The sequence below is a fragment of the Dermacentor albipictus genome, chromosome 1 (genome assembly GCF_038994185.2).
Source record: "Dermacentor albipictus isolate Rhodes 1998 colony chromosome 1, USDA_Dalb.pri_finalv2, whole genome shotgun sequence".
Taxonomy (NCBI): Eukaryota; Metazoa; Arthropoda; class Arachnida; order Ixodida; family Ixodidae; genus Dermacentor; species Dermacentor albipictus.
The window spans coordinates 281,576,566-281,594,255 of NC_091821.1; the positions used below are offsets into that span (position 1 = coordinate 281,576,566).

Consider the following 17,690-nt stretch of genomic DNA (forward strand, 5'->3'; position numbering starts at 1 on the left):
CCCTATAGCCTACCATTTAGCATTGCCGAGCTCAAAGCTTCCTCGAACACCTGTATGAAGTCTGTCCCAGAACCTGACGGAGTCATGTACACAATGATTAACCATCTTCATCCTGACACCAAAGTAGTACTAGTGTTCCTTTTCAACACCATCTGGGCAACAGAGTACATTCTCGATTCATAGAAAGAAGCTGTTGTGGTACCTCTCTTGAAACAAGGAAAAGATCGATCCTTAGTCGCAAGTGACCGGCCTATAGCACTAACAAGCTGCCTCTACAAGTTATTCGAAAAGATGATCAATCCTCGGCTATTACATCTTCCTAAATCAAACAAATTACTTGACTCATATCAGTGCGGTTTTAGAGAAGGCCGTTCTATAACCGACCACCTCATACACATTGATGCATGCATTCGTGATGCTTTCGTCCGCATACAGTTCTTTCTGGCCATGTTCCTTGAGATCGAAAAAGCATATGACACAACCTAGCGCTACGGAATTTTGAGATGCCTCTCAGAGATGGGCATTCGTGGTTATATGCTTAATATAATCAAAAATCGCCTATCCAACTGTACAGCCGCGTTCATAAATTTGGAGACCATGCGAGCCCGTGGCCGTGTGCATGCGCTCGCCATCTGACGGCCCGGTTCCTGCTGTCGAGAGTGCTGCAGCGCGCATTGTTAGATATGGGGCTGTTTCCTGCGCCTACTTCGAGTTCCCCAGACCACATCGAATTGCAGCACAACTAATTTGAGAAGCGCAGAAACGCAGAAAGCACATTCCAGAGGAGCGCTCGAGCAAACAAGTTGAAGGCCCCCACTTCGTACGCCGCCGGTAGCTATTCACTGCTTGACTCTTCCAGAAAGCGAGGGGATAGCCCGGCACTGTTGGAAGTAAAGTGGGTCCCAAACCAAGACGGCGGTATTGTGCCGGGACGGCCTGACGGCGGTAATGCGCCGTGACAGCCGGACGGCTGTGATGTACCGGGAAGGCGTGGCAGCGTCACAGTGGTCGCCTTTGAAGAGCGCATTGCAAGTCAGCAAGGCAAGACCGCAGGGAGCCGCCGGGTGTGACACCGCCGCACGGGCGCCTACCATTGGCCGAAAATGGCGTCATCTGAGCGGACTCTCCCATTGGCCGAACATGACGTGACTTCCAGACCTCGAAGGGTTTAAAAGAAGCATTCCAGAGATTCCAGAGCAGTCCCTGATTCACCTCTCTCGAACTTCTTGCGGCGGGCCGCAGCGTCCGAGTTGCTGCCAGCCCGTAATGACTGTACCACTGTTACTTGACTCTCACCTCTCTGTATATAATGAAAAATAAACCCTCCCAAGTTTTTTTCATCCCGAAGTCCGTCCTCAACCCCTACAACTGGTTGTCAGCGGTGAGATCGCCTCCGAATGCAACAGCTGGTGGCAGCGCTACGGATCAACCTTCGTCGAGAGAGATCCTAAGCAACCGGGAAGAGTGAAGAAGAGAGAGCCTTCGTCGAAAGAGGTCCGAAGAAACTGGGAGTGCCGAAGAAGAGCGAGCCTTCGACCCAGGGAGTCCGGAGAAACCGTGAACAGCGGACAAATGAACCGGATGGCAGGGTGCTGCAACCGTAAGTGAGCGCGTGGTTTTTTTCCTTTTGATTCGCCAGACTCAAATGTTGTGTGTTCATTTTGATAGTTCTGGGAATCGGGAGTTTGTTGCATTGTGTGTTTGCACAAATTAATTAAGGAAAACAGTTCTAACCACCTGTCGGGGCAGCTGCCATGGATCTTAGAAGGTTGACGAGGTTAGACTTGTTGTTGGTGTGCGACGATTTGGGAGTTGAGGCGGATGAACTGATGAAAACGCCAGCTATCATAAAGGCGATTAACGATAGTGGCAATGATGACAAAAGCATTGAGCTTGCTTGGGAGGTGATACAGGAGCCACGAGAGTGTGAGCGTCGTGAACGTGTGCGTGAGCATCGTGAACGTGAGAGTGAGCGTAAGCGTGAAGAACGCGAGAATAAACAGAAGGGTGAGCTTCAAGAACTTACTCTTAGGCGTGAGCGTCACGAACGTGAGAATGAACGCGAACGTGAGTATCAAGAACGTAAGCGTGAGCGTGAGCAAAAGTACGAGAGAGAAAAGGCAGCATTGTTAAAAGAGATACAGTATTGTGATCAGTTAATGGCACAGAGACAACGGCTGTCTGAGAATTCTGTAGGTAGTACAGAGCGAAAGAATGAGGCAGCATCGAGCGGATTTTCGCCAAAAGCCGACGAGAAGAGTAGTGCCTGTGAGATTGGCTGCAGATTCATAAGTGAAGGGAAAAGGCTAGCTGCTAACGATGCCTTAGTGGCAACAGAGGCCGTTAAAGGCCACAAAGAGAGCGACGAGGTGCTGTGCCAACAGATGACTGTAGAGACAGCTAGGCCAGCTGCGAACAAATTGGCACAGTTACCGCTCGTGTGCATCGCTTGTAATGTTAGCGAGGTTGCTAGTGTAGAAAAGGGTACTGCTGACCCGACAGACGCGAGCACCCATGTAGAGCCAGATCTGCATGCAGAAGTGAAGTGCGAACTGGACGATGCAGTTGAGAGTAGTTCTCGGGATGGCGAGCTCCGTAGTTCACGAGAGAACAACTGTATTGTTCAGGGATCGGTGCGGCTCTCCGCCAGTCTAGATAGCCTAGATAGGGATGATTCCGTTGTTAATCATTCGGACTGTGCTCGTGAGACAGCGATTGATACCGACGGGCTGTGTGCCGATGCACAGCGTGAGCTGGGCAATGCAGTAGAGGGCAGTTCGCAAGAGTGTGAGTTGCATAACGCGAGTAAAGCCTGCTGCATTGTTCTAGAGTCGGTTGGGCTGTCTGCCAGTCGAGGCAAAGTGAGAGTAGATTTAAATGTAAATCACTCAGACTGTGCGGGTAAGAGACCGATCCGGGCCGACGAAATGTGTACCGGCCAGCACGAGGCATGAGAAGGCGACATGAAAGCGAGTGAGTGCAAAGACAAAGCGCCGTAAAAAGAAGCGCGGTAAAGACCGAAAGACTGTAACTAATGTAGCGCCGCCAGAGATGCCAAGAAACCCAAAAGGGCAGGGCGCGAGGAAAAAGGTGCGGTCGTCACGGACGATGTTGACGCATCCAAAACGTTCAAGCCACCGGTCAAAGGGGGACCGCAAAGCATGTTCTGCACGGACGCGGACAAATGGCACGGGGCAGTTAAACTCCTCGTTGTTCTGTAGTTCTTTTCAAAGCTCAGTGTGCAGTACGAAGAAGCGCAAGGTGGCAGGACGAGACCAGGTGGGGAGTAGCGACGCGGTCAATCGAGTTTGTGAGGAAAGCAGGGCGCCAGGACGCAAATTGGCAGGAGACAGTAACGTCTTGGGGGGGCTGATAGTGAGTCAGCCCTTTTGTTGTCCCTCGGCAGCCAGAGTAGCTTTCAAACCGCGGCCACCTCGGGTACGGCTCAAAGTATGAGTCAGACATAAGCGTTTGGAAAGGGAGGCCAAGAGCGCTTCCGTAGAAATAAAGTGTTTTGTTTTTTATTTTGAGCATCGGAAAGTTTTCGCGAATTGAGACTAGGATGTCTTTCAAGGTGTAAGGTTTGAGCTTTGTTTGTGTCTCGTTCGAGAAGCTCGAGATTTGAAAGACGCGTTTTTTTGTAAACATGTAGTCTCGCGAGTGTTAGTTATAATGAGTAAATGGGCTTCCTTTTTTTTTTTGTGTGTGTGTAAGTAACCTGAGTGTCAAGGTTATTGTTGAGAGGCCTATCATAACGCGTGTGTGTTTTAGTTAACCTTCTTTTTCTTATAAGCGTTTTTTTTATTTTCTAAGGTTAACCGCGTAGGTTTCCAGTAAGTGCATCATTTGCATTGAGAAGCGTCCCTAGTTCCTTTAGCGCGTGTCCTGTGTGGACGGAAGGAAGCAGATTTATGACTGGGTTGCTCGTGTATGTTGAGGGCAGCCGTATTCTGACTTTAGTGAGCGTGCCTGGAACTAGTTATTAGAAGACGCATTATTTTAAGGGTTCTGTGGAGTGTGTAAGTCCCGCAAGTTTAATTGTTCGTTTAAGTCACGTGTCCTGTAGGACTTTCAGGGAAGAAGCATGAGTAGGCGTAAATGAAAATTTTGCCTACAACGCAAGTACGCGCTCTGTTTAGTGACCACAAGGCTAGTGCGCTTGTGATTACGTACTTGTGAGGTTGACCAGATTGTTCAGTGGCACCAATACGTGCGACAAGTACGCCACTGTGATAGATTGGAAACATGCTGTTCGTGTAGTTAGGCCACTTAAGTTATGTTCAGCTGTTTTCATTTGTTGTTTGCAACATCAACGACCCTTTGTTTTGCTACAACAATGGTACTCTGGTCTTGTCGGCATTCGAGGAGAAATGGATAGCTGTTTGGAAGGGTGGTTGGAACTGTTTAGTCAAAATTGGGGAAATAAAAGATCAGGGTTCATTTTGACTCAGTAATAGCCTGGCGAGTCAGGGGTGAAGAGCTTGTGCTTACACGTGGTGCAGCACTGTGTTGTTTTGTTTGTTTGACGTATGTTCTCCAGGGCCCAGGATCCCGAAGTTCGTCAAACGAGGCTCGACACCAATACCCTGCAGGTTCTTTCAGCATTCCTCATGGCCAGCGAATTGAGGTCACTGGCCATTCAGAACAACCGGGGCGAGGACGAGCTGTTAGATATGGGGCTGTTTCCTGTGCCTACTTCGAGTTCCCCAGACCACATCGAATTGCAGCACAACTAATTGAGAAGCGCAGAAACGCAGAAAGCACATTCCAGAGGAGCGCTCGAGCAAACAAGTTGAAGGCCCCCACTTCGTACGTCGCCGGTAGCTATTCACTGCTTGACTCTTCCAGAAAGCGAGGGGATTACCCGGCACTGTTGGAAGTAAAGTGGGTCCCAAACCAAGACGGCGGTATTGTGCCGGGACGGCCTGACAGCGGTAATGCGCCGTGACAGCCGGACGGCTGTGATATACCGGGAAGGCGTGGCAGCGTCGCAGTGGTCGCCTTTGAAGAGCGCATTGCAAGTCAGCAAGGCAAGACCGCAGGGAGCCGCCGAGTGTGACACCGCCGCACGAGCGCCTACCATTGGCCGAAAATGGTGTCATCTGAGCGGACTCTCCCATTGGCCGAACATGACGCGACTTCCAGTCCTCGAAGGGTTTAAAAGAAGCATTCCAGAGATTCCAGAGCAGTCCCTGATTCACCTCTCTCGAACTTCTTGCGGCGGGCCGCAGCGTCCGAGTTGCTGCCGGCCCGTAATGACTGTACGACTGTTACTTGACTCTCACCTCTCTGTATATAATGTAAAATAAATCCTTCCAAGTTTGTTTTTATCCCGAAGTCCGTCCTCAACCCCTACAGCATGCGCGTCCATCCTATCTCGCGGCCTGCTCGCTCGCTCGCTGCGCACCCGCGAGCGCGCTGTTCACAGGAATTTGCGGCCGCCGCCGCCAGTAGTGTTGTTCGCGAAGCATTGGCGCGGCATCTTCGATACCCTTGGTCCAATCTTGGCGTTGTTTTCGACGTGCTCGATCTCGGCGCTGTTTTCGACGATCTCGACGCGCTCTGTTCAGTTGCTGCAACGTCACAAAGTGGCAGTATGCAAAATTTGTGAGAATGATAGTGAGAGTGCAGCCAATCAGCAGGCGGTGAACCATTCATGCCATGTGAAGCCGGTCTCGTAACGAGCGCATTACCGCTCTAACTTCACATATCGAGTCGCGTTCTGCTCCTAGCAGACGACGTGCTCGAAACCAAAATGATGGACAACCACCTGTCGTCATTTTGACGTCACCAAAAACTACAACCTCCCCGGACGTTTGTCGTCCGGGTAGTTCACTGCTTGCCGATTGGCAGAGCTCTCCCTCCCTTGTCAGAAATTTTACGTGCTGCCACTTTGTGACGTTGCAGCAGCTGGACAGAGTGCGAAATGAACAAAGATCTCTGATTGCGCCCCTGATGGCAACGAACGCAAATTACGATAATCGGCCCGCGTGCCAGTGCGCAGCGAGCGAGCACGCAGGCCAGCGAGATAGGATGGACGCGCATGCGCACTGCAATATTCTCGACAGCAGGCACTGAGGCGCCACATGGCGCCCGCATGCACACGTCTACGGGCTCGCGTGGTCTCCAAATTTATGAATGCGACTGTACATTTTGTGTAAGAGTTGGTGATGCCCTATCAAGGCCATTTATTCAGGAACCTGGTGTACCACAAGGTGGTGCACTTAGTTGCCCTCTGGTTATAGTAAAAATGAATTCTCTACATGCATACTTTCCTCGAAATATGTTTTATTTTAGTTACCATATTTACTTGATTCTAACTCGATTGTGACGTGCACCGATTATCCGTGACCAAAAAAGAAAAAAAAAATGCCCTCGATTGTAACACACACCCATTTGCCATGACCTAAATAAAGAAAAGTCCTTTACAGTACCCCACACCATATTCTTTTCTACAGAAATATAAATTTCTCTCATTTGGAAGAACAGATTTACTCCTAATGCACTAAAGTTGCGATAAATAAAAAAGTAGCAGTTTCGCCTGAATGGCAAAGCATCGTTTGCAATAGCAAATTAGTAGACAGCTATATGAAAAGTAAGGATAGTAGTTTTATTGGCTGTATAAATTTTTAAACATTTGCTTACTAATTAAATTAACAAGCTTGGTGTCACACACGCACAAGCAAACATGAAAATGTCTCATTCAGTGACCACGGAAACTCTTTATCAAAACACTGGAGTGAGGAAGTGCGGTAGTAGGAGCGAGTGAATTGACCTTTGTACAGCCTCTCGCTTCAACGCGAACCAAGTGACGAAAACACAGCGCAGTGCACCTACATCCGTAGACTGCCTCCGTCACAGATTGCTTTCAAGATAGGGGCTGCGCGGCCGTGACAGACCCGCACGCAAATTTCGGGAACTCTGAACACCCGCAATGTGGCCCGATTTCTGTCCATCTCCGCACACGGGATCACTTTCCCTTTAATTGCGGCATCGTGATGAACTCTGCATGTCTTTGGAGTGTGCACTTCCCTGCTGATAGGCAGAAAACAGTAAGACTGGCAGTGGACTAAGCACACGTACTACAGCACGTGGAGGAAGCTACGGCAGCTAGGCTCGAAGCACATATGAGGCGGCCATTTTGAAGTGCCGATGGGGATATGATAACGTAGATTTACAGTCATACTCTATTCTAACACGCATTCAATTTTTGGGAACAAAGAAAAACTGCGCAAAAAAGGACAAGACAAAGGCTGTCTTGTCCTTTTTTGCGCAGTTTTTCTTTGTTCCCATAATGTCATACCAACTAGCCCCTCACCGTACGCTTCTAGACTTCAATTTTTGGACCCATATTAAAGGCGAACCTCGCTACAACGAAACTCATGAAACGCGCGAAAAATTTCGTTGAAGCAAAAATTTCGTTGTGGCGAAATTTGCCCCTAAACACTGTCAAATTTGACTACACACTCACAAACATTGTTTATTTCCGGAAAAAGTTGGTTACCTTTCGTTGTGACGAAATCTGAATCAAAACACTGTCAGATTTGACTACAGATTCAAAGACGTCATTCATTTCCAAAAAAAGTCGCTCATCTTTGTTTGCCTCCGTTCTTTGGTCATCATCGCCGTGGTACGATATTCGCACTCGGTCAGCAACTGTATTGCGACGTTGTCATCGTGGACGCCACAAAAATTACGAATGACGTCGAAAGCGTCCATTACATTCAGTGCACGAGGTGGGGCTGATGCATCTTGTTTGCCGCACAACACTTTCGCAACGATGTCGTGTCGGGCCTTGAAGCGGGTCAGCCAACCTGTGCTTGCCTTAAAATCATCGATGCCGAGCATGAAAGCATAGTTAAGTGCCTTTCGCTGCAGCACGCTTCCGCTGATTGGCATTTTCTTGGCACACATGTCGAGGAACCATGTAAACAACGCCTTTTCAAGATCCTCATGTGCAGCTTGAGTCAACTTCTTCCGTTTAACGGACGCCCCCGCAGAAAGAGCACTGGTGATCGCGTCCTTCAATTCGAAATTGTCGATGGCGTGCTGTTGGAGATGCCGAACTCTGCTGCAACATCTGCTTTCTGCCACTCGAAACCTCTCTGTTGATTCGCGCCTTTGCCTCCAAGGAAAGAAACTTCCGCTTTGTCACCATGCTGGCCGCGCGCGCAAGCACAAACGAAAATCTGCCTCGCCGCGTTGCGCCAGTGATCGCATGACCTAGGATGGATACGGATTGGCTGTGGCTCCCGTTTGGCAAAGTGGGCCTGCGCCTTGTCGCAAGGTGGCTAGCCCCTTCGTCACCACCACCAAACAATGGCGCCCCTGAATGAGTTTGTTTATCGGCGACGGTGCAGTGGGCGCACGTTTTTGGTGAACCTAAGTGGCGTGTATGTATGAAAAATTGGAGACGATTGGGGCTATGTTTATTTTATTGCAAAACAAATTTTAAAGCCCAGCTCAAAAGCGCGAAAATTTCGTTGAAGCGAAAACAAGCCCGGAAAATTGTTCGTTGTGGCGAGAACTGTTTTGCATTGACTTCTATGGCTAGCTGACGGGGAATTGGAAATATTTCTTTGAAGCGAAAATTTCGTTGAAGCGGCGTTCATTGTAGTGGGGTTTGACTGTATTGGAAAAAAGTGCGCATTAAATTTGAGTAAATACGTGAGTTGATGATATGCAGATGGGATTCAAGTCCTACAACCTCGCAGTCAGCGAGCGACAGATTAAGCTCGGCCTCAATAAAGTGTCCACATAGGCATTTGAGAATGGATTCAGGGTAAATCCCCTTAAAAGCTCCTGCATTGTATTCTCATGAAAGAGAGGCCTATTCCAGGATCCTGACATAGAGCTGCATGGACCGCGATTGCTTGTGAATACCTAACAAAAACTTTTAGGCGTAATTTTAGACTCTAAGCTAAGCTTCATGCCACAGTTTATTTATTTATTTATTTATTTACATTACCCCTAAGGGCCCTCCTGCGAGGGTATTACATGGGGGGGCACAAACATGAAATATACAAAAGAAATAAAACAACATGAAATAAACACACACACAAGGAGCATAAAATATATAGATATGAACAGGGGGTATATGCACTAATTCATGAAATCACAAGAACTTTTTTACACAATATGTTAATATGTACATATAACAATAAGTAATAACTAATCTGCTACCACTAACCATTTTCTTGCAACAAGGTTTGGAAAGATGGTAAGTTAACTTCAGTAGCTATGCAAGATGGTAGGTTATTCCATTCTATTATTGTGCGAGTGCGAGGAATAAATGATTTTGCATAGAGCGATGAGCGGCACATTATGCGTTTTACTTTGTTAGCGGGGTCACGGAGCAGAAAGACTGCAGGGAGTGGTGAAAAGAAGTCATCGTGAAGCGTGGAATGGTGATAAAGTTTATGAAATAGGGTTAGGCGAGCAAACTGGTGTCGACGTGATAGTGGTTCCAACTCGGCATGTTGTTATATCGATGCGACGCTCGTGAAGCGTGAATAATCAGAAAAGATGAAGCGAACAGCATGGTTTTGCAGAGATTCAATGTTGTTGATAATGTATGCTTGATCGGGATCCCATAGGGCAGAAGCATATTCAATTTTTGGGCAGCTCAGCGTGACATAAGGAAGTTTTTTTTTAAGTGAAAAGGTGCGTGCTTGAGGTTACGCTCAAGAAGACCGAATGCTCGGTTAGCTGATGCTAAGACGGTGTTAATATGGTAATGCCAAGTGAAATCGGATTGAAGTTGAAGGCCAAGATACTTGTAAGTTGGCGCAAGTTCTACGCTAGCATTATTGAGAAAGTAGATGGTAGGAAGTCGAGTGGAATGGTTGGTAAATGACATTAGCTTGGTTTTAGACGTATTTAAAGACCTTAGCCATGGGGAGCACCAAGCGGTCACCGCACCAAGATCAGTTTGTAGGGAAAGGCGGTCAGCGTCATTACTAATATTACGATATATAACACAATCATCTGCGAATAATTGAATTCCAGATGAGACACATTTGGGTAGATTATTAACAAAAAGTAAGAAAAGTAGGGGACCAAGTACGCTGCCCTGGGGGACCCCAGATGTTAAAGGAACAGAAGAAGAGTTACAGCCATTAGCACAGGTGAATTGTTGTCTGTTGGAGAGGAAATCTTGAATCCACGCAAGAACAGTTAAAAATACCTCAAGAACAAATGCCACAAAAAAGTTAACATCCCTAAAATGCTGTCTCGCACAACATGGGGCAGTGACAGATAATGCGTCATGAATTTATACAAAAGTCTCATACTATGGCTACTTACTTAGACTATGGCGCCGTAGTGTATCAGTCTGCCACTCCAAGCAGCCTAAAGATACTGGACCCTGTTCACCATCTAGGTATCTGCCTACCGACCGGTACCTTTCGGACAAGCCCAATAGAAAGTCTCTACATGGAATCAAATGAGTGGTCACTGCATCTTCAGAGGTTGCGCTCGAGTTTCTTGTATTATCTGAAAGTACATTCTAACAATCAACACCCCTCCTGTTCAACTAGTATAACTGATATGACTAGTGCCACCCTGTTTCATAGCCGACCTGCAATAAGAGAGCCCTTTTCACTGCGTTTAATGAACCTCAGTGAAGAAATGGGTGTTCCAGTCTTTAAAACTCCTCTAATGGTGCCAGCAAAGAGCCGTGGAAATGGCGAATTTCAGAATGCGACGCATCATTTGTATATGTAACAAGACATGCCCCAGCTGCACACATACATGTGCACTTTCGTAAACTTCAAGTACACCTGCCCAGAGTTTTACAGATATGCGTCGAAGTCACAAGCCGGCATCTCTTACACAGCTGGCAGCCCATTGTTTTCGGAATCTGACATTCTACATCCTGAAACCAGTATCTTCATGACAGAGGCCTATGCAGTACTGTCGGCTACTACAGATCAAGAAAGTAAAGCTCCCAAAGGCCATTATATTCACAGATTCCTTAAGTGTCATAAAAAATTAACAATCTCTATGAAAACAGAGAAACCCTTTAATAAACTATCATTATTCACTGCTCTGCAATACATATGCATCTAATCAACAGCTTGTATTATGTTGAGTGCCTGTGCCTAGGTGTATAGAGGGTCACAAGTTTGCAAATAAAATGGCAACTTCCATAGTAATAGAACCTAGTAATCGGTTTATACCCGTTCCTGCCACAGGCTTGGAGCCATTCATGCGCAAAAATACTCGGGAGGTATTGGAAACACTTGTGGGATGAGCAAACACTGAATAAGCTCTGTTTAATTAAGCCACCTTTAGGGAACTGGCCATCATTAACAAAGTCACGATGATCTGAATTTCTCTTTTGCCGCCTCGGAATAGGGCATACATATGGTACACATTCATACCTTTTAACTGGCACTGAACCTCCCTTTCGTGGCAGATGTGGCGAAAGGCTGACCATTCGCCATGTCTTGCTGGAGTGCCAGGAGCAGAAGCAGAGTGAAGACGGCACTTTCTTTTGGCATGCAAGCAACATATCCTCATACATTCGACACTGTTTCTTGGCCGGGAACCTTTGTTTGAAACCAAAGCAGTGCTTAACTTTTTAAATGATGTTGTGCTGCATGTTATTAGCTCGAGAGATTCATACCCTCCATCTAGAGGGTATTGCAGTGAGCTTCCTGTTTAGTGGAGCACGTGCCTCCAGACTCTTGTGCTCAAGGGTCTTAGTGAGGCAGTAGTGCTAGTGCAATTGACACATTTTTTTCCGTGTTATCTCATTTTAGAATATATTTTATAGTCATCGCTCACATCACTCCTCTTTGACAATATCTTAATCTTGCGTACCTTACAGGGAATATTTTAGACCTCTATACAGCCTCACTACATCTGACATTTGCCATTCAATGCATCAACTTCCCCACACCATTTCTTGGCGCTATTTGGCCATCCCTGGTCCTTGTGTCAAAAAAAAAACCTACACATCATCATCAGCGACTTAAAACGTACGTGTTGCAGTGGTCAGTGCTGTGCGAAAGTGACGTAATGGGTCATCAAGAGGACATCCTGTCGGTTATATTTTCAGATTCCGAATGGTAGCAATTCCAGTCCACCACATGACAAAGGTGACAAAGATGACCTGTCTCATTAGGATAGTGTGCAAGGTGAATTGGATAGTGGTTGCTACCTTAACAACCCAATTCACATGCCCATGACACCATCGTGCTTCCTAGCCACCATGATAAATCCGGTCACTGCAGTTCTGTGCGATGCTGTTCACACTGGCAGGTAGGCACTGACGCTTTGAAAACAGTAAGATTAGCGTCTATAAAATTGTCATGCATGCATGTACCCTGCTCACTAGATGCAGCATACCCCATGGGATGTGCGGTGCTTTAAAGTATCACACCACCAAGAATGGTCATCCAGGATAGTGGTGGCATAGGTAGGACACCCATCCTAGGCATAGGCAAGCTGCGCTACCACTGTATGGGTGAGTGTAACACAACACAATGATAATGTCTGAATGTGGAAGGTGAACTGCCACGACTTCCTGCCACAATGGGCACCACCGCAAGAGGTCGATATGGGACTGAGGAAAAGCGGAGCAAACATATTCTGCAATTTTTCTGGGTGGTATGCTGGTTGTTGAACTTCTATGGCCCGGAATGGACGGAGAGGAGTACACTGGAAACCCTGAAATGGGTGGGAGGTGTTATAATTGAAAAGCGTCTGAACAGTCCGATACTTGGACTGCAACCAACACTTTATTCGAAAGTGCACAAATATATATACAGATGGGACAATGCCTCCTCTCGGGGGAAAGAAACAAAAGGAAAACTGAAAGTGAACCTAAATGACAACATACTCTCTTCTTATTTAGAATTTTGGTGATGTTAGCAGGAGTCGGTATACAAGGGAACATGCACAGTTCATTTAAAACACATGCTGTACATGCACTACTTGAGCATAAAGTCCTTCAACGAAACGGGGTTTGCATTCTTGTTGCGGCCAGGCGGCCGCTCGACTGGCGGCAGTCTGCGCCACCAGAGGCTGCGACTGTTGTTCACTGGAGGGAGTCTGTTGCACCATGGCCGCAGGAGACTGCAACGTGTGCACCGCAGCAGCTGGCACAGCTGGAGGCATCGGTGTTTGCACCGCAACGCCAGGAGTTGGCACAGCAGTATGCAGCAGTGTTTGCACCACCACAGCAGGTGCTTGCATAGCATAATGAAGCGGCGTTTGCACCACCACAGCAGCAGCCGGCACAGTCGGCTCAACAGGAAGCGGCAGCATCTCGGTCAGACATTCATGGAGATGCAGCTTGCCCCTCTGTGAAACTTTGGCAAGTTTTGCAGTATTCCAGGTCTTACCGTCTTTTAGCCGCAAGAAGGAAGACCCTTGCTTCTTCACAACTTCAGTTGGTGGCGAAAATGCCAAGTCTCCTTTGAAGCGGACGGATGGTTTCCTGACATGAACGAAATCGCCTACTATTATCGTCGTCTCCTTGACAGCTCTTCTCCTGTCCGCATATTGTTTGCTGCTCTGCTGTTGCTGCTTGACTCTGGCATAATCGCGATAGCTTCTTAGCCGGATCTTCAGTAAAGGCTGGTGCTGAAAAGCCAACCACGTCCACCCTTGTTTTGGGCATTCTACCATGCAATAAGACCACTGGAGCGACGCCAGTCGTAGCCTGTGGAGTGCACCTATAGGGGCCCACACATTCTGTAATTGCTTAACGGAGTGGTTGCTGCTCCAGAAGAGAAACTTGAATATAGTTTTTTAGTGTTCGATTAAAACCTTCTATTTGCCCATTGGCCTGTGGGTAATAAACTGAGGAGTGAGACCAGCGAATGGCCCGCTCTTGAATGAATTCAGTAAACTCGTGCGAAGTGAATTGTGGCCCGTTGTCAGAGACCACCTCCTCAGGATAACCCTCTTATTAAAAATGCTTGTTAGGAACTCCTTGACTGTACTTGTGGATGTGTTGCTACAGAAATAAACCTCTGGCCATTTGAAGTGGTGATCCACGAGAGTGATGATGAACCTGTTCTGAGGTGCATGCTACAGGGGTCAACAATATTGATGCCGAGTTTTTGCTATGGTCGCTCGGGTCATTCCACAGGCTGTAAGGGCATTTGTGTTTTTTAGCGGACTTATCTGGCTCCAGGCACACATTACAGTTCTTTACAGCCGTTTCAACTTTCTTATCCATCCGAGGCCACCAGAATGGTTCGCGAAGTCTTGCTTTTGTACGAGTGATGCCCTGATGTGTTTCGTGTGCGGTGGCTATGATTTGAGCCAAAAGGGATGATGGTATAATAAGTCGCTCAGCACGCTGCAATAAATCATCCACCGCTAAAGTTCTTGGCGAATGTTGGAAAAGGGCTTGCTCCCTTAAGGAATGGATTTGTGCGGAGGCCAAAAAGTCATTATGAAGGACTTCACTTGTTGCAGGCAGGCGTCGCCAAAGACAGCTTGCTTGAATTCTCCTTTTGTCACACAAGTAAGCTCAACAAGCAAGACGATTTCTTCTTGCAAGGCAAGCTCAGCTTCATAAGTAGGGACTGGCAGAGGAGAAAGAGCATCTGCTACCGTGTTCGCTGATCCTTTGTTGTACTCGACCGCAAAATTGTAGCACAGAAGCCTTGCACCCCAGGATGTAATTCGAAGTGGGAGTCTTCCCGATCCCTGTGATGACAGCAATGACACTAATGCCTGATGGTCAGTTTGAAGTTTAAACTGGCGACCCCAAAGGTAGGTGTGCCACCGTTCACATGCCCAGATGTAGGCAAGTGCTTTGCATTCCCCGATAGAGTATCTTCGTTCAGCCGGTGAGAGTGTACAGGATGCGAAAGCTATTGCGTGCATTTGATGTCTATCTTGTTGTTGTAGGACTGCTCCAAGCCCGCTGTCAGATGCATCAGTTGACACAATGATTGTAAGTGCCAGCTCAAACATTTGGAGTACTGTGGTAAATGAAAGAAGTTCTTTGACTCTTTTTGAAACTACTGTCTGCTTCTGCTGACCAAATGAAAGGTTAACTTCGATGCACTAAGTGTCACAGGTTCAACCAGTTCAACCACCTGGGCCAACCGTGGAACAAACTTTGAGTAGTACTCTACTAAACCAAGGAAAGAACGGAGGATGGCTACATTTGTCAGTACTGGGGTGTTCATGATGGAGTCTACTTTCTCTGGAAGCGACACAATACCATTAGCATTGACCTTATGTCCTAGAAATGTCAGTTCTGGAACGTTGAAACAACATTTGTTGTCCAGCTTCAAGCCTGCAGCCCTGATCCTCTGCAGGACAGCTTTCAGGTTCAGAATGTAATCTTGTGTGCTCTTCCCAAACACGATCACATCATCTATGTAGAATAATCCTTCAGAGCAGCCATCAAGAATTGTTGCCATTAGCTTCTGGAATGCTGCAGGGGCAGAGGCCAACCCGAAGCACACTCTTTCGAACGTAAAGAGACCTTCATCAGTGATGAAGGCAATGAGATCCCTGTTATAAGGTTGCAAAAGTATTTGATGGTAAGCAGAAGCCATGTCAAATTTGGAAAAGTGGGTAGCCACTAACAGCGCATGAAGGAGCTCCTCTGTGTGGGGTAGTACAAAACTATCTGGAACAATAGCGTATTAGGTTCTCGAAGGTCAACGCACACCCTGATATTGCAATTCTTGTCAACTACAACAATGGGGGAAACCCATTCGGAAGCATTGATTCGCTGTATAATGTCAAGGTGCAGCAGCTTGTGAAGCTCGGCAGACACTGGCGGACAAAGAGAAAATGGAAGGTGGCAAAGCTTGGAAGATATAGGCTGCACTGCAGGACGAGTCTTGAATTGGTGAATGAATCCTTTAGCAAGGCCTAGTTCAGAAGTGAAAAGCACAGCAAACCCATGTGCTAAGCCAGGTGGGAGGCATCCATAACTAGACTGTGCACCCAGACTTGTACGAGCCTTGGAAGGAGCTGCATTTCCAGTTGGATTGCTCAAAAGCACAATGGATGTCTGTAGGCACTGGAGAGTCGTGCCTTCAGTACGTAGCTCTAGTGCCGTGATGGCGTCAAGCCCAAACAGAGAAGTGCCACAATGGACAACTTAAAACAGAAGCTCTGCCTTGCAATGTTTGAAGGGAACTTCCACCCAAAAGCATCTGCCCACGCAGATTGCACGCTTAGAATAATCAAGCAGGATAACGCACAGAGCAGGCAGGAGTGAAATGCCCAAAAAATTCTCACTGAACACTTGCTCAGACAGGATAGAGACGGATGAGCCAGAGTCAACTAGATGTGCCAACATGGCATCTGCATCTTGCACAGTAATGTGAACCGCATCATGTCCGGAATGATAGATAGCCAAAACCTGCTCAGCACTTTCAAGTGGTGAAGTATCATCGATCGTCAAAGGCAAGTTCAAGGACCTGTTTTTGTGTAACCCGTTTCTTGTTACAGATTCATTGAAAGTAGCCCGTTCGACGACAGAATGAGCAATGCTTGCTTTGAGCTGGGTAGCAAGGCCACGAAGCACAGTGATTCTGCGAGCCACAGTGATAACAGTGCGGAGACTGAGAGCGTGCATGCCCAGACAGTGCATGAAGATGGTACTGGGTCGTTCTGGTGGAAAGTCAGTAGCTCCAGAAGCAAGAAGATGAGTCTCAAACATACAATATCATTGTAAGCCTTAGGGCATGGCTGGATGGACAGGACTTAGCAGGAAAGGTTGCGGTGGGGCCAACCCGGCGCAGCTCATGGTAGGCAGATTTCGAGAAAAAGAACAATTGCAGGAAAGCCTGGGAATGACGTAAACGTGCCGTAGCCTTCAGTTCACCTTGTCGCCATTGTTATAATTGAAGAGCATCTGAACAGTCCGATACTTTGACTGCAACCAACACTTTATTCGAAAGTACACAAATATATATACAGCTGAAACAACGCCTGTTCTTGGGGGGACGAAGCAAACGCAAAACTGAAACTGAACTTAATTCACAACAGGAGGGTGTTGGTTTCTTGAAGTAGTAATGCCCAAACTAATAGCTTTCCACATTGAATATGCGGATGAAGCTCTCAGACCTTCCCAGAGATGTCAAGACAGTTCCACTGCAATATGCCTTTCGACGACATTGTAAACAGCCGAGCCATTATAACCGTAGGTTAGCTACTAAGACCGAAGTAAGCTGCTGCAGTTGCTGTGCAACAAAGCATAAGAGCTCCTGTGGGGATAGCTGAGTGTTACGGTTGGCGTGTAACACCCCGGCCAAAAAGGATGCTTGAAAGACTCTGCCCAACCACCCGCCGTGGTTGCTCAGTGGCTATGGTGTTGGGCTGCTGAGCACGAGGTCGCGGGATCGAATCCCGGCCACGGCGGCCGCATTTCGATGGGGGCGAAATGCAAAAACACCTGTGTGCTTAGATTTAGGTGCACATTAAAAAAGCCCAGGTGGTCAAAATTTCCGGAGTCCTCCACTACGGCGTGCCTCATAATCAGAAAGTGGCTTTGGCACGTAAAACCCCAAATATTATTATTATTATTATTACTCTGCCCAACCGAAACGGAGGATGGATTCCTAATTTGCTAGGGTAGTCTCGAGTGGTTGCCGGTTTGGCAGGCGCCTCGAAGTGATGACAGACCCTTTTGTGTGTGCGACTCTAGGGGAGAACCCTTTCTGCAAACTGTCCGACTCTAGGGGAGCCCCTTTCTGCGA

The 17,690-nt window shown here is 47.4% G+C and overlaps 1 protein-coding gene across 4 annotated transcripts in view; it reads left to right on the top strand.

Moving 5' to 3' along the window:
• The window catches only part of Vps8 (vacuolar protein sorting 8), a 962,017-nt gene that overhangs the window by 374,772 nt on the left and 569,555 nt on the right, over positions 1 to 17,690 (top strand). The window lies entirely within an intron of this gene.